Raw genomic sequence first — 25,145 nt, 5'->3', positions numbered from 1 at the left:
GCCGGGTGCCCTCCGCACCCCCCGGGGCTCTGCGCGGTGCCCGCTCGCTGCGGCGCTGTCGGTGCTGCCCGTGGACTCCCTCCGTGCCGTGTCTCCGCTCCCGCAGCCCCGCGGCGACCCCCGCAGCCCCCGTCCGACCCTTCAGCCGTGCGCGGGTCCCGCTGACCTTGGCGGGGCTGCGGGCGGGGGGCGCCCGCCCTGCCTTCTACCCCCCCTTCGTGCCCGTGGCTCGTGTCTGTTTGCGGGGACCCCGGGAGACCCCCGCCCGCCCGCCGGGGGCGCTGCCGCCCGCAGCCCCGGGAGCGCGGGGGCTCGGGGGTCCCGGAAACCTCCACCGCAGCCCCTGGAGCCCAGCAGGCTCGGGATCCCCCGTCCCTTCAGCCCCTGCTGCCCTCCGAGCTCGGGGGTCCCGTTCCCCTCTGCCCCACAGCCCAGCCCCATTAACCCTGCGGGCTCGGGGGTCCCCGTCCCGCCAGCCCCCTTTAGCACGGCGGGATCTGCCCCCCCCTACCACCCCCAGCCCCTTCTAACGCCTTTATCCCGGCGGGATCTCCCCCCCGCCCTCATCCCCTTTATCCCGGCGGGCTCTGTACCCCCCCAGCCCCTTTTAGCCCCTTTATCTTAGTATCCCAGCGGGCTCTGTGCCCCCCCAGCCCCTTTTAGCCCCTTTATCCCAGTATCCCAGCGGGCTCTATGCCCCTCCAGCCCCTTTTAGCCCCTTTATCCCAGTATCCCAGCGGGCTCTATGCCCCTCCAGCCCCTTTTAGCCCCTTTATCCCAGTATCCCAGCGGGCTCTATGCCCCCCCCCCAGCCCCTTTTAGCCCCTTTATCCCAGTATCCCAGCGGGCTCTATGCCCCCCCCCAGCCCCTTTTAGCCCCTTTATCCCAGTATCCCAGCGGGCTCTATGCCCCCCCAGCCCCTTATAGCCCCTTTATCCCAGTATCCCAGCGGGCTCTATGCCCCCCCCAGCCCCTTTTAGCCCCTTTATCCCAGTATCCCAGCGGGCTCTATGCCCCCCCAGCCCCTTTTAGCCCCTTTATCCCAGTATCCCAGCGGGCTCTATGCCCCCCCCAGCCCCTTTTAGCCCCTTTATCCCAGTATCCCAGCGGGCTCTATGCCCCCCCCAGCCCCTTTTAGCCCCTTTATCCCAGTATCCCAGCGGGCTCTATGCCCCCCCAGCCCCTTTTAGCCCCTTTATCCCAGTATCCCAGCGGGCTCTATGCCCCCCCAGCCCCTTTTAGCCCCTTTATCCCAGTATCCCAGCGGGCTCTATGCCCCCCCAGCCCCTTTTAGCCCCTTTATCCCAGTATCCCAGCGGGCTCTATGCCCCCCCAGCCCCTTATAGCCCCTTTATCCCGGCAGGCTCTGTCCCCCCCGCCCCGGTGGGTTTCATCCCCCCCTGCCCGCGGGTGGGACTCGCCTCCCGCATCCTCCCATCCCTCCCGAGGGTCCCGCACACCCGGCCCTTGGCTGTGTGCGGGTGTGACAAGAAGGCAGCAAATTCTGGAAGCTTTATAGGAACTTCCACTTCTGATTCTTTTTTTCTCCTCCCTCCCCGTTTTGTTTTTTTTCCTAAAATTCACTTTTTCTCTAACCCTAGCCAGGGAGATAAGCAGAAAGACGCGTCACATCCCTCTCTCCCGGCCGCTTCTTGCATGGTAAAATGATTTGAAGCAAAAAGAAAAGAAGTTGGAGAGAGGGTTATTGCCTCTGCAGCTCTTGAAGAAACATTTATCTTCTTTGTATTGATTTCTTCTCAATTTCAGCCCTGGGAGTGAAGCCTTTCTCCCTCGTTCTGATATATATTGTACAGTAATTACATCGGGAAGGCAGGCACTGGGAATGCTCCCGGAAAACAAGCTGTGATGGAGGTTTGATACGACGGTAATGTCCGAGTTACTGATTTAGATGAGCAGTGTTTGAACCAGACGGTGTTTGCATTATGGCTCAGACAGAAAGGCGAATGCGAGCGGAGAGCGGCGGATCTGTGGGGGTTTGCCGTGTGTAGGTGAACTCTGCAGTGCTGGAAGCTGTAATCCAGCTGTGTAATACTTGGGAATGGTTCAGGGCTCTTCATTGCTAGAGATCTGCTTGGAGAGCAAACTGTTTTCCAGAAGGGCTTTTGTGTGTTTAGTTTTGGTACCGAGTAACCACGTTAGTGCCTCACTGGCTCTTCTCCGCCTTCTGCTGGGAAGCGTGTGTGCCAGGGCTGGGAACTGACTGCACCCGGGGCTGAGGCTGAGCCCAGGAGGCTGCAGGGAGGGTCTCGGGGACTATAACAGGACACTGGTGCTGACAGCATCCAATGGCAAACCATCGGAATTCGTGTTGGCGGGGAATCCCGGACAGATGTTAACCGTTTAGTATCTACCATAGAGGTCTCGGTACCTTCTCATAGCGTTTTCCAGAGAGGATTAGGGAATTAAGGCATCCGTTATTTTATGTGTTAAGTTAGAAGCATCTCTCTCCCCTCTGCTTCATATTGAGCTCTCTTTAAATGGAAGAGACATCCCTATTTGTTTTCTGCCCTGCAAATCACTTTACTGTGTGAAGAAACATAAAGGCTATTTTTTTCTTTGTTCAGGAACAATAAACGAACCATGTAGAAAATAAGTCTTCATAGTATTCCTTTGTTAGGAGGATTGTAATAGCTTTTCACTGTATAAGTAGAGATTTTTGTAGCTATTCCTTTGGTTGCAATAAGATGAAGGAGTCATTCTTGCACAAAAATAAGTGGGGAAAGTTTTGCTCTTTCTGAAGTGTTAACTTCAGTGCATTTCTCTGTAGGCTTGTCACCCGTAATTGCATTGCTTAATAAATCAAAGCAGGACAAGGTAAGAGAGGTTGTTTCCATGGGGTCTGTTTGGGCATTAATCTAAATTCACAGTACCAAAAATCAGTAAGACGTAACTATTAACATTACTGCGATATCCATACTAGGTAGTTCCCCAGTGCTTTGCCAAGACAGGATAAGTATTTTTTTGTAAAGGAGGAAGTGCATATTTGTGTGGTCCTTAGCTATTGCTGTGATAATTCTGACATCCAAGGAGTGACAATTGTTACCGTTTTCTTAGGTCAGATGCCTAAATGGAAGTAATTTTCTTAAATCTAGATTGACTCTGGTAATGGATCAAAATGTTGCTGACCTGGTAACTGCTTGTAAATGGGTTTTGGATTTTGAGTCTTTGTAGATCTGAGTTGAGAGGTAATTTTGCATGTAACTATCTTCTGCTTGGGGGAAAAATATGCGAGCAGCTTTTCCTGGTGAATTAATCAAATGCTACTTCAAGTATTTTAGATGTGTGGAGAAGACCGGCTCTTTTATTAAAGATTTTACAGAGGAAGGTGTGTTGTGCACGTAGAGAAATACAAAACGTACAGGAGAGGGCCCTCCAAGACTTTATTTAGTCCTGTGGCTTTTATGAAGATGACACTTCTTACATTTTAATTATCTCTTATTTTCTGTGCCTTTTTAAAAATATGCTTGGCGTTATAGAAAGTTGCTAATGGAGTCCTTGCAGATAAAGAGCGTCGGGTGAGCCTCCTAGGTCTGTAAAAGCCGAGCTTGCCAGTGTGCTTCTAGGAGGGAAACTCCTGGAAGAGCTTTGCTGTCTGTTGGCAGGTTTGTTGGATCTGGTTCTTGGTTAACACAGCCAGGACAAAGGTTTCCAAAGTCTTCAAGTAGTCACAGAAGCTGTTGGCACCAGCAGCCAGAGTTAGAGGAGTCCTAATCCGGAGAGGGAGGAAGCGGCGTTATGGGAGGGAGTGATTTTGGTATATTCAGAAAATAAGGGAACGCACTTTACGGGTAACTGGAATTCCCTCAGTCAAACTGGGGTGTTTGCAGTCTGTGAAGCCTGTATTCAGGCTGGGGACGTTGCTCTGCTGGGGAGAGTGAGGGTTTCTGCCCGGGTGTATAAATTAGGATTTCTGTTTCTTCTCTCTCATCTCTCTCCTCTCCCTTTTGTCTAGGAAGTGGGGATGAAAGGGCATTTTGGTCTTGTTCAGAAAATGGATGTCTTAGTCAAAGCAGGGAGGAACTTCTGTGAGTCCAGCACAGAGGTGTCACATCGCTCACCTGTCCCTCCCACATCAGGAAGCTCTGCTAAACACGTCAGTCCTGCCTGGTACCACGAAAGTCACTGAAAACACCTACTGATTCCATAGGGTTCTGGTTCGCTCCCAGTTCCTGGGTCTTTGCAGGGCCAAGCATTCTCTGATGTTCTGTGTGCTCGGTTGAAGCTGTGCTGTTATCAAGTTGTGCAAGTTTAATCATTGGGGTTTGTTTCCAATTACAGACAAGACTGATAACAGTGAGGACCCTATCCGTCTTATGATCAGTGCTCAAGGACTGACATCCTCAGAGTTTTTCTGAAATAAAATGTTATTAATGTTGACTTTAATTTCAATGTTCAAGTTTCATGGTTAAATTAAAGAAATTACTTCAAACTGTTAATCTCAAGTGTCCTTGGAAAAAATGCTAATCATTTGGTTGCTGCTTTTTAGCAGCCAAATGAACATGTGGTACGATGCGCTCTGAAGCCTAAGGGTATAGTAATAATGCTGTACTTTAGCTAATATAGAACTTTAATCTGAGATATTACGAAAAAATTAGACTAATTTCTGTTTGCCTAAGTTACTCTGCTTCCGTTTTTAAAGACCAGAGTTGCTTCTGTGTGTTGACAAAATTGTAATTATTTATATTTACATGCCATGCTACTTAAAGATTAATTCTAAACAGCAATTTTCAAGTATTTTAGGAAGCAGAATTGCATGTGATGAATGTTCTTAAAAGATACGGAGTCATCTGAGGGTGCAGATATGCTCCAAATGGGTTAATTTATGGTTTTATATATCCCTTTTTGGGGACTGCTTGCTGCTTTAGGCACCTAAATATCTTTACAATTTTTTCCTTTCTTCATGAGATAACTCTGGTCAATGTTTCTTCCAAGTGAAAATTGTGGGCCTGAATCTTCTTGTACCGTTTGATGAGAATGAGACTTCATCGATGGCCAGAGTCGCTCCCAGGCAGACTCGGCCTGTATCAGCTTTGTAGAGACATGCAGAGGTTGGAGCAAAGCAGAGATGGAAGATGTGAATTAATGTGCACTCTCACGCTAAGCAGAGGAGCCTGGGGTGTGGCCAACTGGAAGTGCCCAACTGGAGAATAACATTTGGTGAAAGCAGGTAGTTTTTACATTTGTGTGTCAATAAACTTTTAGAGGAAAAAAAAAATCATACAAAAATGATCTTTGGTTGCTGGTAATTTTTCCATTACTCAATATTTTGCGGTAGTGCTGCTGATGGTGGTGTCAGTGTTGTAGGTTGCAGATGCCCATCAACGTTGCTGGCCCCAGGGCAAGGCAAACTGGTGTCTTGGAATGCTGCTAGCACTTAGTACACCTCTCTGCAGTGATCCTGCCCTGCTTCTGTGGGGACAGGACAGGTGAATTCTTGGATGAATCGGGGCTACATTGGTCCTGTCTTCAAATGCTTGCCTTTTGATGTACAGTCATCTTGTTGAGGCCCAGCTGCCAGGATGCAGTGGGTTCCTGGTTTATGCCACACTGGTAGCCTCGGCAGAGGCTCTTCCCACCCAGGAGGTGAACAGATGAACGAGGGTGCTGATTGCAAGCACAGCAGTGAAGACACTGCGGCGTGGCATGGGTATTGCCGAGCTTATCTCGGATTGCTCGCAGCGTAATGGGAGGCCAAAGGAAAGAGTTGTGGTGGATAAACTCCCCAGCTGACTGGAGGAGGAGGGAAGACACAGGGTAGTAAGGAAATGAAGTTTGTGCAATCACTGTAAGATATGTTTTTATTACACTAAATGGGCTCACCTTAAAGCAATTTGAATTAGTTTTCAAGTGAACTATGGTTAGAGTAAAATCGGTTACTACATGGCCTTGTTTTTTTTAATGTGGTTTTCTTACGCATCTCTGAGTTTGCTTGGGAGTTGGAATATTAGCGGTCTTAATTATCAAGTCATTTGAATAATGATAAACCATTTTCTAGAACTTAAAACTTGACCGTGCTCTGCACCTGCCTGCAGTACTGACACATAAAATCTCAGTTGGCGTGGGTGTTGCAGTTTTTCTGTGCATAAATGCTGCAGTGATGCCTGAATGTGTTTATCCTGTGTCAGTGCTTGTTTGAGGGACTTTGCCTTCACACCATGCAGGCCTTTCTACGGAAAATCTAGGTGCTTTGATACTTGGGTGCTTAGCTTAGGAAAACTGCTTTGAAAAATCCATTTCTCTGCTTGCAGGTATGTAATGAACGAGACCTTGAGACCTTGAGAGCTGCGTTGGTATTTAGGAGCAAAATGTGGGATGTTATTTGGTCTTGTGGCAGCCGTCCTGTTCTCTTTTTTTTTTTTGAAATAAAATGTGCCTGTCTGCTTGACAGAATGCTGTTAAAGTTCTTCTGTTGGGAGTCAGTTTATTCTGCTGACAGTAAAGGAAAGCTGTCTGCGAACTCCCCACAGGCAAAGCGGACGGGCAGTTGTTCAGTTTTCCCACGCTTCACTCTTTCCATCTTCTGTCCTTGCACGAGGCTGGTAAGAGACATGTAAAATGCTATAATACATGCTTTAATCAAAGCAGTGCTTTGCCCTTTCTGTACTCCTGTAAAAGCATCTACAGTCTGGATTGTTGTTTTTTAGCAGTTTGAAGTGCTAGGCTGGGGTTCCAGGGCTGGTTTTTAGGCTGCCTGAGGAGCAGCGTTAGTTTTCCCAGCGTGGAAGGGAACTTCACTGGAACAAGTGGTGACACTCAATGAGCAGATTATGAAGGTGAAATCCCATGTGCCAGTGGATTGGATAAACCATTATTCTACTGAAGAGGTAAATAGAAGCAATTCTGTGCTGGCCATTGCTGATCCTAAACAGGAAGCAAGTTACTTTTTGGGCCTCGATCCGTTTCTTTAAATCGAGGATGTCTGTGAAGTAACCCCTGCACCGGTGCCTGCGTTTGGGTTGGCTTTGTGTGCCTAGCAATGCTCTCCTGATAAATCTTATTTCTTTCTTTTTCTTTTTTCTTTCTTTTTTTCCTTTCCTTTTCTGAATTTTAAAATAACTCCTTTTTTATCTTATGAGGTAGTGAAGTTGGTGATGGACATCTCAAAATAAAGAAGTCTTGGCTAAGAGTTTTTGAGAGCAAGTTTAGTGATTTTCTTTTTTTGGTGGATGTATGCTTCTGTAAGCCTCAGCATGAGACTGTGTCCTTGTACCCCCTCCTTCCCTGAAACTCCAAGTAGAGACAATAAAAATACCTGGGAGCTTTCAAATAATCAAGTACAGGTCTACATTGCTCTCACAAGTGAGTTTAGGGATTAAATTTTCGATAGACTCTCATTGGTATTTTAATTCCTAAGGTACTTTCAGACTTCTGGAGATTGTGGTATAGATTTACTGCAGTCAAAGCAGAAATGAAGCTTTGTGCAGCGTGACCAACTCTTAGACGTTGCATCTGCATGGTAGGTAGGCAGGCAGAACCAGTCAAATGTTTCTTCTTGTTGACCTCCATGCTACATGTAACTAATGTGCTTATTATTCTGACTGCAGTAGCTCGTCTATTCTGTATTTAAATCCATGCTTAAAACACAACTAAAATTTGCCTGTTGACAGCAGTTGCATCATATTTTAATTGGTGAGAATTGCTAATGGAGTGTTCAGGTTCTAAAATTAGTTGTTTATTTTTCCTTTCTTCTTTGCCCAAGGGTTTTGCATCAGATTATATGGCTTCTGTATAACTGTTTGCGCTCCAAAGCAACACCTTTGTGCAGTTTTAGCTATTTAAGTAGGTTAAAAGTATGGGTTCGGTGACAGCAGTTTCAGAAACTGTGACTTTTAAAATTGTTTCTTACTACATTGTTTATGCATTGTAAAGTGCTTCTCTTCTGTTTACTGCCTATTAATTCATTGTTAGCTTTGTAAACCTGGGGTGCAAAATGTGCAAGCTTCTAAATGTTTTATCTTGGCACAACCGCAGGTCCTCAGCTGCTGAGAGTTGTCACAGCACGACTGATGCTGCGGTCGCTGTGGCAGCTTTCGTCAGGCGAGGATTTGCACCGTAACCCTCATCGTGGTGTTATTTTGAAGAACGACTGTGTTTTCAATATTTCTGTAGGCTGGCTTTGTGTCTGAGGCGCACGTTTGCGATACCATCTTTATGCTTCGTTCTTCCTTTACTGTGTGGTGAAATGTGGATCCACCTCTGTGGTTCTGCTGGCTGTGAAGCAGAGGTGTCCCTCCCTTCTGTTAAAACTCTGGCTTTGTCTTGTGTATCAGTGCTTGGAATCGTTCTGTTGGGTTCTACCTCTCTCTCTGACCAAAGCTGTGGCTGTTGCAAAGGAATTTGTGAGATTTTTTTTGTCAACAGCTGTATTTGTAGGTTGGTTTTTTTTTTAAATCTATTATTTGTTTGATGCCATTTTTGATGTGATACTCTTTTCTGAGAACAAAGTAGTTGCCAACATGAATAAACCACAAAAAAAGTAGTGGGTTGAATTATTCACTGTAGCCATGTTTGAACAGCCAATATATGAACACTTTAACAGCATCTTGTATCTGTTTCACTTTCCTGCTAGTTTAAAGAGTTCTCTGATAGTTTGTTACCGTGAAAGTACTTACATATTACAATAAACCCCCTCACTATATCCTGATTAACTCAGTGACCTGAACTGCACAAGCTTTTTTTTTATCAGATTTTATCCAGTCCTTGAATATTTTTTTGCCTTTTCTCCTATGTCTTTCAACTTATTTTTAGAACGGTGCACACCAGAACCAAACACTGCTCTTGCTCATATCACATATGTACGATGCTAATGCCCTTTCTGTTTGTCCAAGGATTCTCATGGCCTATTTTTCTGCCACAGCAAGAAAGCTCATGTTGATTGTTTGCCTGGTATGACTTCTAGATCATTACTGGAGTCAGTGCTGAACAAAACAGTCTGCTGTTCTGTGGATGTGGCCTGGTTCACTAATTCTTAGAGCTTTTAGCATCATTAAAATAAACTCTTTGGCTGGAACTCCTTTTTTTTAACGTGACTTGTAGCTATAATGGCAATTCTAGTAACAGAAGGAAAGGCAGCTCTCTTTGCATTAAGTCCTCTGCAGTTTTAGTGCCTTAGATACGTCTTTAGGTGTGGTTTTGTTTGTTTCCTTCCGTAGCCCTAGAGTATTTAAGGGAGTAGCAGTCAATGCATCCCATAGTAGTCCAGGTGCCTGCTGTTGGACTTATCTGAAATGAGTATCTTGGGATTTGGCTTCTGTTAAGCATTGTAAACTGAAAGCTTCATGTAGCTCCGGAACATGACCGTAGCCTTTACATGGTAATGCTGATGTGGCTGGCAGTTCACTGGAAGCTTGGAGTTGGTTTATGATTTGGATGTAATACCAAGGAGGCAATAGATTTCTTAGGAATGTGTGTTTTCTCTATCTATTCCCTCATCCTGTTACCGTTACTCATGCTGCTCTTGCTAGAAAGTGTTTCTTGTACTGTCCTCATTTTCTCCTGCTGTGGGATACAGGCTAGGGGTCTGAATACTGAAGGAATTGGAAGATTTCAGATCAGCTCTGTTACTGTCACCCCGTTTCCATTACGGTGGCTTCCCGTGGTTGCTTTTAGCCTTCCACCTCTATTTTGATTGTTTTGGCCAAAGTTGTACCATGCACCAAATGAGGAAACCCAGTCTCTTGTGCTCCAGCTAATGCTGTCCTGTCTGGGAAGGGGCTGCTGCCTGGGAAGGTAGCTGAGAAGGTAGAGAGATTGACTAGAGAAGGAGTCCAGTCTTCCAAATCTGGGAGCCTTTACCAGAAGCCATTGAGAAGACCTGATCCATACCTATCATCTTATATTGGATGAAATTCTGGCATGCTGAAAGGACCATAAACTTAATCGTGCTTGATGGATACTTGTACTTCTCCTGTGCTTCAGGAGGACGGAGCGCAGGATGAGCCAGACAGGCCCTGGCAGTGTGTGCAGCCTGGAGAGCTGGTATTCTGCCAGGAAGGTTTTAATTAGCTTTTAAAACGATGGGCTAGATGGCCTTCACAAGAAGTCCCTTCCAGCATTGTGCTGTGCTGCGCATAACCTCACCGTGCACCTGAACCACTTGGCTGTCTGCTCCGAGTCCGTGCTTGCCCTCAGACTGGAGGAGTGAAGCATGTCTGCGGCTGCGGTGGCCTCAGAGACTCGTGGTCCAGGAGCCTCCGCTGTGCATGGAAGGGGAGCGTGGTGGCCGCTGTTATTACTCGCTAGAGCGTGAAGCCTGCGAGTGGTGGCAATACAACTGTATTTCAATTTGTAACCTGGCCTTCTGTATCCAGACTGGACTGTGCCTATTCTAGTGCACATGTGCATCACGTGCTGATAATATTTAACATTTAATTGCTTCCCTTGATTTTATTTGTAAATTAGAATCTAGAGGATCTGTTAGGGAAAAAAAAAAACCAGTAGAGCTTAATTGGACAACATTTTAGCGTAACTGAAAAAAAAAAACCATGTAGCTTTCTAGCTTTTGGAGCTGAGACAGATGCAAACTTACTCATTGATCCATACATATGATAGAACATTTTAACTACTGTCTAAACCGGAGGTCATCTCTATGCTAGATTGCTTAAGAATCTGTCTATCTTATCACATCTTGTACTCATTTATAGTTGCTTCCATTTCTGGCTTTGTTTGAGAGACAGCTAACGTTTCAACCTAAATTAAAATCAATAAGAAGCAATTTCGTTTGTTTTTTAACTACTAGAGCAGGCTTTTTTTTTTCTTTTTTTTTTTTTTTTAAGTAAACCTCTGTGTGTTCAACTAACTCACTTGGTTCATTCCATCAAGGTAATTGCTAGACCTCATTAATTCCTAATTTTTGCGTATGTAGGAATGGGTTTATTTTCCAATGTACCTAACAAAATGTCAAATATGATTTTAAAATAAGCATTTATTTTAAGTCATCACTGAGAAATAAATGTTGTAAGGAATACTTGGCGGTTAAAAGCAGTTAAGTAACATTTTGAGAGGAAGTATATGCTTGGGAGCTGCAGTGAATGCTCTTGACCCAGGAGTCCTGCACTGGCAGGGTAGCACAGGCTTTCCCTGGCACGTTTGGGCAATGTTCTGCAGGGATGGCTTCCAGTGGAAAAAGTGAACTCTGGGTCTCTATGCCTTCAGTCCTTGGCATGGGTATATCTACATCACACCAATTCATGTAAGAAGCTGTTGTCATGTTGTCAGCTGGCTTTTAGCACACAGCCAGCAGATTGCCAGCAATAACAATTAACCTGGGTCAAATTCAACATGGAATTCAGACTGAAGCAATATTGGTGCTTTCTAGAGAAGGCAGTGGTGAACCATAAAGTAATATTGGAGTAAATACCTGAAGGCAATGCTCTGATGAGGTGTCTGAAGAGGATGTATTGCTGCTCTGGCGAGTTGGTCACAGGATGCAGGAAATTGTCCTCTTCAGTTTGCAGGCTGCCCAAATGGACAGAGATTGACATGTTACTGTGCAGTGGTTGCCCTCTGTCTTTTGTAATGATTATGAAGATTCAGTTTTCCCTGACAAGTCGTCCTGTCCCTGGTGCAGTTATCCAGCTGGAAGAAATAGTTTGTGTCTTAAGAAACAGCATTTCCAGGAAGGGTGGAACAGACACTGTGGTGGGCACCTGGCTTTTGTGTGGAAGCTTTTGTTGAAGTGTTTGCTCTACCCCCTCTTCTGGGGGAAGTTTGACATCTTGCAGTGTTGGTCCAGTGCATGCCTAAGCGTTTGTCATCTTCTGCATCTTATCCTAAACTGTGCAAGGGACTAAACTTTAGTCCCTGGAAAAGTGAATGCCAGTATTTTTCTCAGGTGGTTCTGTGGGTTGCTATGATCTTGCACAGTGCTTCTTGTACTTTCAGAAGTGTTAAAGAATTCCTGGAATTCTTTATTCTGAATACAAGAACCTTTTGGAAGGTCTGAATCTCGTTTCCTGTTTAAGTTTCCTTTGAAGATCCTGAGTGTTATGAAATACCTGTTACTTTAATCTCTTGGGTTCAGCTTTCTCTCGCCTGTTCTTTTGCTTCCACTCGCTTTGATTCCAATGTGTTAATGAATCAAGGATGAGGGCAGACCGAGGGCAAAAAGAGGCAGATCTGGCTACCCTGGTAATCAAAGCAAGAGTCTATTCCCTTAAGTAAATTGCCAAAGCAGTGTTTTGTAGGAACAAAACATGATTAGTAACTAGATGACACTGATGAATAGCACATTTCCTTCATCCGTGAAGGCAACTTAAGAGTTGTGCATGAATTTCTTGAATTTGATCTCAAACCAGCAAACTACTTTTTAACTAATCACTTAAAACCACACAGGAATTTCTTTATGTGCCAAGAACCGAGCTGTGTTTAAAAATTCTATGAGCAGACCTGGTACACAGCGTCCCAGGAACGTAAGGTAGAAGTTCATCTATATGCCTGTGACACCTCTCATGAGTGGATCCCAAGCTGTAGTTCAGTGCAAGGAGCAATACGTTACAGCAAAGATTCCCTGTCAAAAAGGTAATTGATACCTCTTGTCAAACACTGTCTGCATGTAGTAGTTTCTCTATTTCATGTTATTAAGCAGTGTGACCTCTTCCAACAATTAGCTTTCAAGGTGAAAACCAACTTAGGAAGAAATGAACTTTTTGTTTTCATTAGCCCTGAGGAGTCTTACAGTATCACAGTAGTCTTGGTCACACATCCACGCTTTACAGTTATGAATGCTATCTTGATCAATGACTCTTAATTTCTGTAATTTGAGATTGCATTTCTCTGTTTGTTTCTGTATTTGGGAGACATCGCCGGGCATTCTGGCTGCAGACTGTGTCTGCAGAGCCAGATGAAGCTTGCAAGATGCATGCTGTAAACGGCTAACAAGTCTAGCTTGTCTCATTTGCGCTCTATTAGTAACAAGTTCACTTGCTAAATAATTCTGTTCTGATCCTCCATTTTTAATTTACCTGGCAGCTGGGCTTTGTGTTGAACTGAGGGTATGAGCACCCCCTGCAGTAAGGCAGTGCTTTCTTTCTTCGCAAAACCAGATGTTTCTGAACTGCTTAGAGTTTGATTTGCCTTTTTGCTTCTATTCGTAAAATAGAAGCCATCCTAGAGCTTGTTACATTTGGTTGCATTCCTTGGAAATAACGTTGAAGCACGTGGGCCTTACTGAATGAAATCTTTCTTGATGAGCTGGGAATAAAATACATCGTTTTGGTGAACACTGTTTCTGTTAGCACTGACTGTCTGGGCCATGCAATACTGAGCAAAATAAAGAATCAAAGCAAGCAGCGCTGTCCTGTCTGCCCTGGAAAGCTGATGGATTGTTCAGTGCTTCCCTCAGTGCCTTTCAGAGAATTCTGCTGTGATCGATACAAGGAGCATCGACAAAAAATGAACCCTTCTGCTCGCTCTTGTGCTTGCAAGAAGAGTGAAGAAAGCTTGATTTGTTTTTCTGCTTAAGCCCTCGCTGTCCTCACGTATGTGCTGTGTGAGAGGCCTGCTTACCTGTTTGGATGTTGTTGTGTGACTCTGCTGTCCTGCCGTCCAGGAGGACACTTCAGTGGTGCCAAGCTGCTTGTGAAAGAGCTCATGCTGTGGTTTGGGATCTATCAAAAAAAAAGAGCTCCGGAGATCTTTCAGCTGGTCTGTAGGGATAATACTCTGTTACTGTCTTATGTATTCGCAGCCTCTCTCAGAAATGGCTTAGACTGGAGAACTGTCTGTTGCTCAGGACTATCAGTATCTTTAGAAAGCTGCTTTAACATTGCTTTGCTCTGTCATCTGGACTGTCTTCCACTGATTAATTGTTCCCATGGTCACTGCCCTTCGCAATTATTCTGGTAGTCTTTGCCATGGGGATTCCTGAGCCGTTCTTGCTGCAGAACCAAAATCCAGCAAGAGGTGCAGTGCTGCCTTACCGGGGACTGTACTGTCTTTGCTGTAGGTGTTGTCTGTCACCTGCACAAGTGCTCCCATTTGGACTGGGAGCTCCTTTCTTTGCCCCATCCCCGTCCGGTTCAGCTGGGCCCTTACGCTCATGCAGCGTTTGCTCTCCATGCCTTACGTAGGCTTCAATCGGGGATTGCTGCTGCCTGAATATAGAAGCTGAGGCTTGCTGTGCCAGTCGTCATCTTGTTGCTGAGTGGCTGGAGCAGTCTTCCAGACATTGGGACCTGATTTCTGAGCTATTTTATACTTCCCCTGTACCAGTAAGGAGGATGCTCTGATAGTATCAGTCTTCTGGTCTGTGTGGTCTGTTGAGCGCTTCGGAGGTGCTATTTTGCATTCAGGTTGCTGCGTGTTGCTATATATATCTATATATGTTTATGTATGAATAGTACTGCTTTTAAAACCTGGCATAATAATAATAATAATAATAATGAAGCTTAGGAGTTATATGCCTGAATAGATTTCTTCCATTAGCAAAGCAGTTAGTGGGTGGATGAGAAGGAATATTCAGCAGATGTTGTAGTAGTAGAGTAGAACTGACTTCACGTTGGGGGATTCATAATGTGTGTCTGAACCCATGCTTATAGACAAAACTGCGAAATGAGGGGTTTTTTTGAAGAATAGTCTTACTCAGAGAACAGATGAGGCTGCTTTATAGAGTAGGAAGGTTGTTTGGTAGGTGATGCTGAAGTCAGATGGCCTTGTAATTCCTTTGGCTGCAGTGTGTTTAGCTAATGTTTTTTTTGTAGGCTCTGAAGTCAGAGCTCTATGTAGGCGTACAAAAACTGATAGCGCCTGTTAATTTTGCACGAAGTTGAAGTGATGTGGAAAAAGGCTACATTACAGAGTAATGGGTAATTAGTTGTACAGGACTTCGGTTTTGGTCTGGAAAAAAACCCAGCCCATTCAGTTCAGTGGAGATTTCCACCTTGAGTGTGATGGCAGGACGTCATATGAAATCTGATTAGCGAGTGATTTATTGCAATGCTGACAAGAAAAAAAACTGTCTACTACAGGGTACACTGATGGAGGACAATGATACTTCATTGCTGTTTCTTCCCTGAAAAGCTACAGGGGCATTGATGTTTCACTGTTTTCAAGTTGCTTCATCAGTTGGACAATTTCAAGTTGCTTCAGTTGGACAATTTGTGTCATGGAGGAGAAACGCAGGGAGATTGCTTGTTTTCAAACCCTAATGCCTATAGACACATTTTTTCTATGAGTAAAACCAGTGAAGAAGCAGCTATTTGTACACTTGTGTTTACAGTCACGTTGCTCCCTTCACCTGTCTATGATCCGTTTTACCAACTATGTATGTTCTTCAGTGTTTCAAGAAAAAGACCGAAAAAGCAATAGAAACTGTGGCAACTGAGTTGGTGTAAAATACATATTGGTGTTCTAAAAATCAGTTTAATTTTAGCACATATTTTAACATAAACTTCAGCTATATTTTGATTTGCCACTTCTTCCCCAGTTCAGCTGTTTTCCATTTCATGCCAGGAGTATTTGTGGAGCCCATAATTCTCACCATGCAACACCTAAGAGTTCCGCAAGTGACAATTATAAGGACATTGCTTGGTGTAATATACCAGATCATAGATGATTTGCTCAAGGCATAAAATAATTGAAGGGATCTGATGATAAATTTTTTGGGGGGAGAACCCCAAACCTGATTCTGGAGGACTGTTTATTCTAGAATTTTAAACTCGATAGCTTCTAGTGTCCTGGTTTCAACCTTACTGTGAAGAAGTGTAGGCGCTTGAAGAGCTACGGGGTATGTTGCCCCTCGAGACCTCAGTGTCTCCTGATGTTCCTGTATCCCTGAGAAGGGCAGCAATGGACTGGGCTGCAGCCTCTTTTGAAATGATGAAGCTGGACAAACATACTAAAAATACCTTCTTAAGTTGGCTTGTGTGTAACCAGCGCTTCTCAGATGACAGTTTGCATCTTCATCACTTCCAGGATGTTGAACCAGGTTGAACTGCTTTTGTTACTGGAGTCGGATCCGACAGGTACAGAAAAGCTGAATCTGATACCCGGTCTTCCTTGCAATGAGGCCAGTATGAACGCATTGCAGCCGAGACTGGCAAACTGAACTCCTTTGTTCTTAGTCCGAAGTCGCTCCTGATTGAGATGCATTTAAATTTAATTAGACTTGAACAATTTGGACTGTGCTCATCACAATATATTGTGGATTAGATTGTTTAGGTCAGAGGACCTCATTCCTAGCTGTGTGAATATGGCTTGAGGGTTCTGGTTTGGTTAATGGAGGAGCTTGGATAACTGCAGATGTGTGTGTGGCTGTGGCTGTAGTTTCTCCCTGGTGCTGGCGAGGTTATTGATGGTGCTTTCAAGACTTGCTGCCCGAGGACAAGTAGGTGCATGCCCAGGCACATGCAGTCAAGGCTGACTGAACCAGCTTGCTGAAGCCAGGATGGCTTCTCTCACTGTTGTGGCAAAGGAGAAGGTGGGCTCCTCTGCTGCAGTTTGTTGGGCTCAGCTGAACTGAGGCATCAAATGGCAAGATTTCCTCCTGCTGTAAGCCCTGCGGAGACAAAGAGCGAGAGAGCACCCAGGGTACTGGACCTCTGTGTGTATTGGGAGAGAGGAGTGCCTTTCTGGTGGGGAACTCAGAGTCTTGGTGCATTGCCATGCCATCAGCAAAGTCAGGCTGCCCGTCAGCCTTCTTGGCCTGGGAATTATACATACAGGTATCGACCTAGCTGATTTCTCTCCTTGGGATCCAAGGCAAGGAGAAGTGTATGTTGCATAGCAATAGACTGATACATTTGAATGAATCCAAGATGCTTATGAGGATTCTAACTCTGTGGGCACTGTTTATCGGTCTAGGAGACATCCTTAAGGGTCCTCATGTCTGACAGTGCTGAGTGTACCTTGACAAAGAGGGAGAGATGGTGTACATTGCCCAGACAAACTGTTTTTTTCCTTTAATGGCTTTACCTTTTGGATGCTCCTGTTTATCAGACTACTCTATACTATAGAAAGTAGCAACCTTTCCTCAGTGTTACCTGAGTGTCTCTGGCCTAGAGGTCATTACAGCTGCACCCTCACCCTTTCAGCTTCTGTAAGGCTGTTTTCAGGATAAATCTGGTTTGCTCTGGAGCTTTGTCATCATGAAGTCGGTGTTGATACTGAGCTGGTGGAATTTTTCAAAGAGGACAAATAGCAGTAGTCTCTCCATTTCTCTTTAATTAGACAGCTCTCTCTGAGAGAGGCTAGGAGCTGGTAATCTGATTTGCAGTGGCTGAGACAGATCAAAAATGATACATCCACTAATTACCGAACAGTTTCTGAAAAAGCAGTTCTTTTTGGTGTGTAAAATGAATTGGCTCTGGGTGATGATATTGGTATGCTGCTGATCATGCAACAAGCGTCTTTGCAAGCCTCAGTTTTCATTTAAAAAGGCATCATTGTCTGTAAAATATTTGGGCATTCATACTCCCCCTGGGTTGATCAACTATTTGAAATGAATTATCTCAGAGTGCTGTCACAATTAAAGAACAGTGTGCTCAGGTGGAAGGGTTTGTCTGTTTCAGAGATTGGAGAGATATGCTCCATGAAAATGAACATCCTCCCAAGGTTAAATTATATATTTAAAGCTCCTCCAATTACGATGTTGGATAGCGGATTTTTTTTTTTTTTTTGTAATGTGTATAAGAGTTAGCAGAGGACAAATGACATAATTGGAGGGGGAGAGAGAGACTTTATACGTGCTCGCTTCTAAGAAAGCGAGAGGGATAGGCAAAAGACAATGCCAGGGACCTGCCTTGAGATATCTTAGTCCTTTCTGGTCGCCTTAATCTCAAGCAGTCTTTGCAGGCTGGGAAGGAATGAGGACAAGAATTAGTATTTGTATAAAAGCTTACCATGACTGCTCCCAGGTGTGTCGTGTGGGGCTAGATGCCATCTGCCTTTTGGAATGAAAAAGTACAAAAAGCAGCCCTCATGATGGGATATATAAATAGTCGTCTTTTTGCGCTCACATAGCACAGAAAAACGTATTAGCTGGTGAGTGGAATTGACATATTCCTTTGTGCACAAGTTATAGCAACTTAAATGAGAATTACACTCATAGCAAGAGAATGCACTCTGTTTAAATTAGATAAGGAGATTATGACAGGAAAAGATCATCGAATAAAGGGGTTTTTAAACTAGCCAGTGAAATAAATGTATGCCTTCAAACTTTGTCTTGCCAGAATTTATTAATAAAACGCAATGAGTTTTTTGGAATACAATGAAGACCTCTTCCTTTGAAGGTTACAGTGTAATTTGTGTAATTGTGTTTGTGCAATTTGACTTCAAGATATGTCCTTGTAATTTGGTAAACTGCAGATCTTGCTCTGATATATTGCATTTTTCTCGTGCCTCATATTGACACATCTAATTGCCTCATAAGTATATACTCAGTTTAAAGCCATTGCACTGCCCTCTGGACCTTGAGAAATTCACTTTCTGTTCTGTAATGATAATCTCTGTATGGATCTTATCTGTGAAGCAGCTGGCCACCTTTGCCTGCCTCCTTACTAAGTATAGACACCTAATTGCTGTTCTGCACGGCCTCATGTTGCAGTCAAACAGCTGAAGAAGACTTAGTGTGATACCTGAGTTTTTTAGTGTGATGCCTGAATTTTTCCCAGCTGCAGGATGCCCTCTTTTGGCAGGGAAGCCAGGCCCCAGCGGTCACAGGCAGCCTTGTTGGGAGCTGGTTGATCCTCACTGAGAACATCCCCTGGATGTGTACGTGTATGGCACCATTTCAGCTGGTCCTTTAGTGGAAGTGAGTTTCCTGCTGGAATGGGAGAGAAGAGTAGCTTTGGGCAGGGCAGTGGTTGGTGTTGGTAGGATGTGTATGTAGTTATGAATATATTAGTCTAATGGCACCCTTTTAGTAAATGGGGTTTAGACTCAAAGTGTTTTCTCAGTACAGAAGGGGTGCTGGAACATCTAGACGGATTTGGGAAAAAGTTACTGTTTTAGTGATGCTTTGCTGAACTCCTTTGAAATCAACAGAAAATCATGGAATCACAGAATCATAGCATGGTTTGGGCTGGAAGGGACCTTCGTCCAGTTCCAACCCCTGTACCATGTGCTGAGACACCTTCTGCTCGATGACATTGCTGAAAGCTTCATCCTACCTGGCCTTGAACACCTCCAGGGATGGGGCATCCACGACTTCTCTGGGCAACCTGTTCCTCTTTCACCACTCTCATGGTATGGGGGCAAGTGATTTATATTCTAAGGCTTCTTGCTTTGTGTTGAGTTTATTTACCTAGAGAATTTGGGATGTGATTGCTCTTGGCTGATGACGCAAGGCGAAACTTTAAATCTGGGTTGGAAGCTCAGAACACTGCAGAGGGTGGTAAAAACAAACTAAGTAATAGAGACCTGTGGGAGGGTTGACGGCAGAGTAGCGTTGAGGAATGGAGTTGTTGGAACTCTAGATGTAGGGGAAGCTGATTTGAAGATGGGTTTTTTTTTTTTGTGTTGCAGAAATTTCTCCATTGGCTTTACATAGTAGGGCCTGAGGAAATGTAAAGTGTCTTTAAATCTTAAATATGCACAGATACCTCTTCACGTATATATTGATTCTTAAATGAATGGTGTGAGACTTGAAAAGAAGTTGCACCATTTACAACTTATTTCTATGTCCTTGGATTGAAATATTATGTATAGAGTTCAGAGCAGAAGACGTTGAGTGAAGTTATACAAGCTTAATAAAAATAAACCTACACATGACTTTGCATAAAAGGGGGGAAAAATCAAAGGACTCACAAATTTGCATAGATAACATTTGAATTGTTAATTCATATTGCACTTCATTGCAAGGATGTAATTTTTAATTAAGAATAAAATCTGGTAGATATTTTAAATGGGAAATGATTATAATTGCAGATGGAAATTGAGGTAATGAGAACTGGTTTAATTAATTGTTAGAACTTAACATTTTTCTTTTTTTGTTGTTTTTTTTTTTTTGTGGGTTTTTTTTTTTAATAAGCTTGTGGTCTGCGGACATGATGTTGTGTAGATGTGTATATTTAAACATTCCATGATTAAGGCATGAAATGTCGTCAGCAAACACTATTTCGGTCCAAGTTGTATCAGTTACGTGAAAGGGTCTGTACATCTGTAGTTTGAACATCTTTGGTAGACAGACTTCGCCGTTTCCAGGATTGATGTGAAATTGCATTGTAGAAACTCTAATCTCCAAATGTCCTTTTTAATCCGTTTGCCTTTCACTGTGGGTTTTGCAGGTGGTGGAGATACGTCACTGGAGAAAAGTGACGTTTTGTTTGTACCAAACAACTCCTGCCTTTGAAGTTCTCCGTTGATGGATATGACAGTACCTTACTGACCAGAATTTTACTCTGCAGGGTTTTGTTGATCTGTCGTGCTCTGGCTGTGGTTAACCGACTCGGCCATTTGGGAAGCTGTGGCCAGCTCTTCATACAGCTGAGAAGGAAGCAAGGAGAACCTGGGGTGTTCAGCTCCTATCATCAAAAACCCTGCATGGGACTGGGAGCGTTCCTGTTGCTCCACAGAGCAGCCCATCCAGCAAAAGTCCGTCACGGAAGAAGGTGGTGACTCTGGAGGAAAAGAAACCCCTTCTGTTCAGAAGCAGCCCTGCTATCTTGCTGTGCCCTGAGGGTATTTTGGACACAGGCTGCTCCGGGCAGTGCTGGATGCTGCTGCAGTTGGAGAAGGTCCTTTGGGGTTTATGGGGCAGCAGTGGGGTGGCACACACTGTTCAATATGCACCTTTTTGGTCTTGTTACAAATTTCTCAAGGTCTCTTAAGGCTTACAACCAGGTGTTTAGGGAAATGCAGCATGAAAGCCTACACAACAAACCATTTCCTAGTCAGATAGCTGTGACACTTGAGGTAAAGAAAAATATTTGTGTGGAAACCTTACGATAGAGGGTACTTCTGCCATTTGAAAGCTTGGTAAACCTATTTACCAAGCTTAGAGCTTTGCGTCCAGAAATGATTTTGAAGTGAACAAAATTAGTGTTGCCACTTATGTTAAGAACCATGTATGAAGTCTCTGTCATCTCTGGTTGCACAGGGACTTGGAGAGAAGTACAATTAGCACTAATTGGAGATGCGTCTGAATCATCTGTCTGTTGGTGTGGGAGCGGACCCTTGAAGTGATTGGCAGGAGCTACCTGCCTGCCCCAGTTCCCTCAAGAGCTGTGCTGTTGCATCGCAGGCATCTCAAATGAAATGAGTGTTTGCCAGAAGCCACCAGCGAGCACGCCTGAATTATCCACGCAGGACAAATGCAGAAATTCAGAGCGGGTTGCACAGTGTGCTGGATTCTCATAGCTGTAATAAAGATGCACTATATTTTTTTTTTCAGAGAAGTCTAGCGTTTTGATTCCTGCAGATTTCATTGCTCTGTGATGCTCTGTAAAATGGGTGGAGAAGAAAGCTTGGCATACCAAAGAGTTGTCTAACCTTTTCAATGTGTGTGTGGGGTTTTTTGTTTTGGATTTTTGCCTTGTCACTTGGAAGGCAGCGCTTCACCTGAAAGCCAGCTTGCGTTACCCATGTTGGTCATGAAAAAAAAATTTGCCAAGGTAAATAGAAACTATATATGCAGAAAGACACATTTCTGCTTGGTTTTGTTGCTGCTGGGAAAATAAAATAGAAACCTGAAAAGTAAACTAATATTCAGTAAAATGATAAAAGAATTTAGTTGAATGACAACGTAGTGTTTTTTTTCCTGTGAAGTACGCAACCAGAGATATGAAGTATGGTAATGTCGCTAGGGTAATATACAGTTGATAGCAGTGCATTCATTTGCATTTCTTCCCCTTACCTTGTGTTTCTTTTTTTCCCTGAAGCACATGTGTTGGGAATTGAAAATGCAGTTTGCCTATTACACACTGGCAGTAATCTTTCAGTTTTTTTAATGTAAAAAATGAGGCCACAAACATGAGCAGCCACTGATGTATGGGGCTATTGATGGGAATTGAATTTGCAAAGGGAAAATGGGATTTGGTTGTAGTCTGAAATGATAATGATGTAGCCCAAATGGATTTGTAATGGTCATTTATTCATTTTTTTTCCTGTGATTTTGTGGTTTGACAAAACATATTTATGCAGGTGACTATGAAAGTAGCATAGGTTCACTCTGAGTGGGAGTTAATAGCTAATGGCAAATAATAAGTATGCAAAGTCTGAGCTTGAGCCTGTTCCCACAGACTTCATTAGGTGAGGGAAAGGATGCTGAGGTTTATTTTCCTAGGAAGGGGAAAAGAGGGCCAGGGCAGTACCTCTTTGAGATTTAAAAAGAATAAACAGAAAATGTACCTTGACATGAATTCTTAAAAATGTATGGATTTTTATTATCAACCTAGAGAATGTTTTATGCAGCACAACAAATATGAGATGCTTTGCGTACTGTCTACATAAACAAAGACTTTGCCCTGAAGAGTTTCCAGTCTAACTGTGGTCCAACCACCATGTGTTGCATTGTGGTGCCGTGTCAGATGCTTATGTTCCGGTGAGCTGTCGCTGTACCTGCATGACGGTCACTGCAGTCGGAATGTGTAATCTGGGCTGCTGGGGATCTAGAGCTGTTCCGTCTGTCCTGCGTGTGCTTCCATCTGCCTTGTGCTAACTTCCACGTGGGGCTGAGTGCAGTGGAGCTCTATCACCCCTCCTGTGAGGGTGAGGGGAGGATGCCATCCTGGTGCTCACGGGGTCAGGTCAAGCTGGTGGTGACAGGAAAATGGTAATTTAACCATCTAGATAGATTTTCTTCCTTTGTTTTCTTCTTGTTTTTATTTCTTTTTAACATTTCTTTTTTTTTGGACTAGCAAACGTCACGTTTGTAAACTGCCTTCCTTTTAACTGTAATCCTGTTAAACGCCATATAATTTAAAAGTATGAATAGGAGTAATTACAGAGTATAGGAAGAAAACTTCTAGTTTTATAAATATACCCCTTATTATGAATTTTTCCATTTAAAATCAATACGGCCGGTGGTGCAGATGCAAAGGCTGAAACGTGCCTGTGTAGAGGAACCTGCTCTCAAGCTGTCGAAGACAAGAAGGGAGCATTTGGAGAAGCGGTGCCGGTTTACCTGTTGTTAACATTGCCTGTTTCCCGCATGCCCACAGCGCTGCAAGGTGCGGTTGGAAGCAGCCTTTGGTCGATGCAGCACTGTGGTAGTGCCAGCCATGGAACTCCAGCTGCTCCGGCCACAGCCCTCACTGCTCTTAGGTTGGGATATTTAAGCATTCCGTGGATGGTCCTGCTGCAGAAAGGCTGTGAGCATCATAAGTCTGTTTATTTTAATTGGCTTTGCTGTCCTGATAAGCTCCAGGCAGAACGAGCAAGGCAGCTCAGAGGACAGTGGTGAGGTTTCTTTGTTTAAATACAGGCACTTGGGAACTGCTGGTTTCTTTTATAACCGCACGAGGTGAACATGGGCTGGTCTCCCCTGCCATCCCGCCCGTGGCACCGCTGGGACAGAGGTTGTTCCCTGCCTCTACAGCACGTGGCATGCTGCAGACCCTGTCAGAGCTTGCAGTGCTAGAAACAGCATTCCAGGGCGGCACTGTCACCCCCTTCCCTTGGGAAGGCTGGCAGTTCCTCTCCTGCTCCGTTGTTCTGGTCTGTTTTGTGCACAGATACAGAAAAAGCTGCAAGCACCAAGACATGCCTGCTGGTCCCCTTGGGTCCAGGAGAACTGCCCTGCATTTGCCCCTGTGCGAGTGCTTAAAGGACTGGTGCTGGAAGAATCAAGAGTCCAAGGATGCTATTTTCACTATAAAATTGTTAAACATTTCCCCTTGAAATTTTCAAGTGTTAAAGTAAAACTAGATTTGCCAGTGGTTACTTTGAGCTGCTGCACCATTTTACTCTCTTGGGTGGGTTCTAATGGAGTATATATTCTGTGAGAGATTTAATCGTATTTTTTTGTCCAGTTAGGATTGGCTGCTAAACAAGCACATTCTTCCTTGTCGTACAGTAGTTGATGTTTGTGAAGCAGTGGTCTAGAACCATCTGGACTGTGATGTAAGTAGCACTTCTAACGAACATAATCTTGGGGGGAAGCGAACTCCTAAAAAGTAAAATGGAAGTTTCACCCTTGTGCAATGAATGTTGGAAGGGTCAAGTGCCAGCAGCTCTAAAGCTGGTCTGACACGTGGTTCATGGCCATCTCCTCAGGAGTTGGCAGAGCTACAGCCACGAGGGCTCACAGTAACACAAGCCTACAGATCGCCTATGTGACAGTTTGGCTTTGTGCTCAAGACACAGCCAAATCATGGATGGAACAGTTAAGTTGCTGACCGCTGGACCACAAGCTCTTAGCTTATGTAGGAAAGGCTTGTACTTGATGATTTTCAGTTGCAGAATCTGTGCCTGCCCAGCTAGGGGTGTTATGCTGCAGCCATCAGTACCCTTGGTTTAATGCTGTATTCCTTCTACATTAGCTTAACAGCCCATTTTCACCTCTTGGCTTTAACTCAGGAACATACTTAAACATGAACTTCACTCTTGAATCTAAGTGTGCTATTGAATTAGAGCCAAAATGCTGAAAGTGAGAAGTTTCTCACTAAACAAGTAAATTATTGTTCTTTGACATTTTCTTGCAAAAACTATAAGTAACTTATTTCTGAAGCTGTGTAGGTGATTGGACTTCTTGATTGCACTTTCTATGCTGGAAAAATCCCTATCTGTTGCTATAATAATTTGCTGCATGTGCACCTCAAATGCCCTTCTGCACACTGCAAAGCAAAGACAATTGATGTGTCATTGCAACCAAATTTGCTCAGACAGAACTCGTGTGATGTCTCTGTTTTGTTCTGAGGTGGGTTGTGTTCTGTCTCCTGTGATTCAGTAGAGGTTTGCCCTACTGCAGCTCCGTTATAAAATGTTTTAGCGATGCTGTATTAATAAGGTGGAATTCTCAAGTGTAAACCAACAATGTTCTGGTTGATCAGGGGAAGTGTTTTTTATAGCGTGTCTATGTATATGCAGACATTTGTTACAGATACTTTTCTTCAATGGCTCAAGGTTCAGTTATTTTACTGGAAGTAGCAAGTATTTTTTGTCTTTCCCTTACTTAGCACCCGCATAAAACATTATGCTCATGAAACATTTATGGTAGCAATCCATTAACAGGAAGACAAAGGTTTGC

The 25,145-nt window shown here is 44.0% G+C and overlaps 1 protein-coding gene across 1 annotated transcript in view; it reads left to right on the top strand.

The window, feature by feature from the left end:
• Window positions 1-25,145, top strand: part of PTPRG (protein tyrosine phosphatase receptor type G) — a 416,754-nt gene that overhangs the window by 664 nt on the left and 390,945 nt on the right. The gene's annotated exons all lie outside the window — the stretch shown is intronic.

The sequence above is a fragment of the Cuculus canorus genome, chromosome 11, assembly GCF_017976375.1.
Source record: "Cuculus canorus isolate bCucCan1 chromosome 11, bCucCan1.pri, whole genome shotgun sequence".
In the NCBI taxonomy this organism is placed as follows: Eukaryota; Metazoa; Chordata; class Aves; order Cuculiformes; family Cuculidae; genus Cuculus; species Cuculus canorus.
Note: the sequence above shows the minus strand (reverse complement) of the source record. Positions and strands in the feature narration are given on the sequence as shown.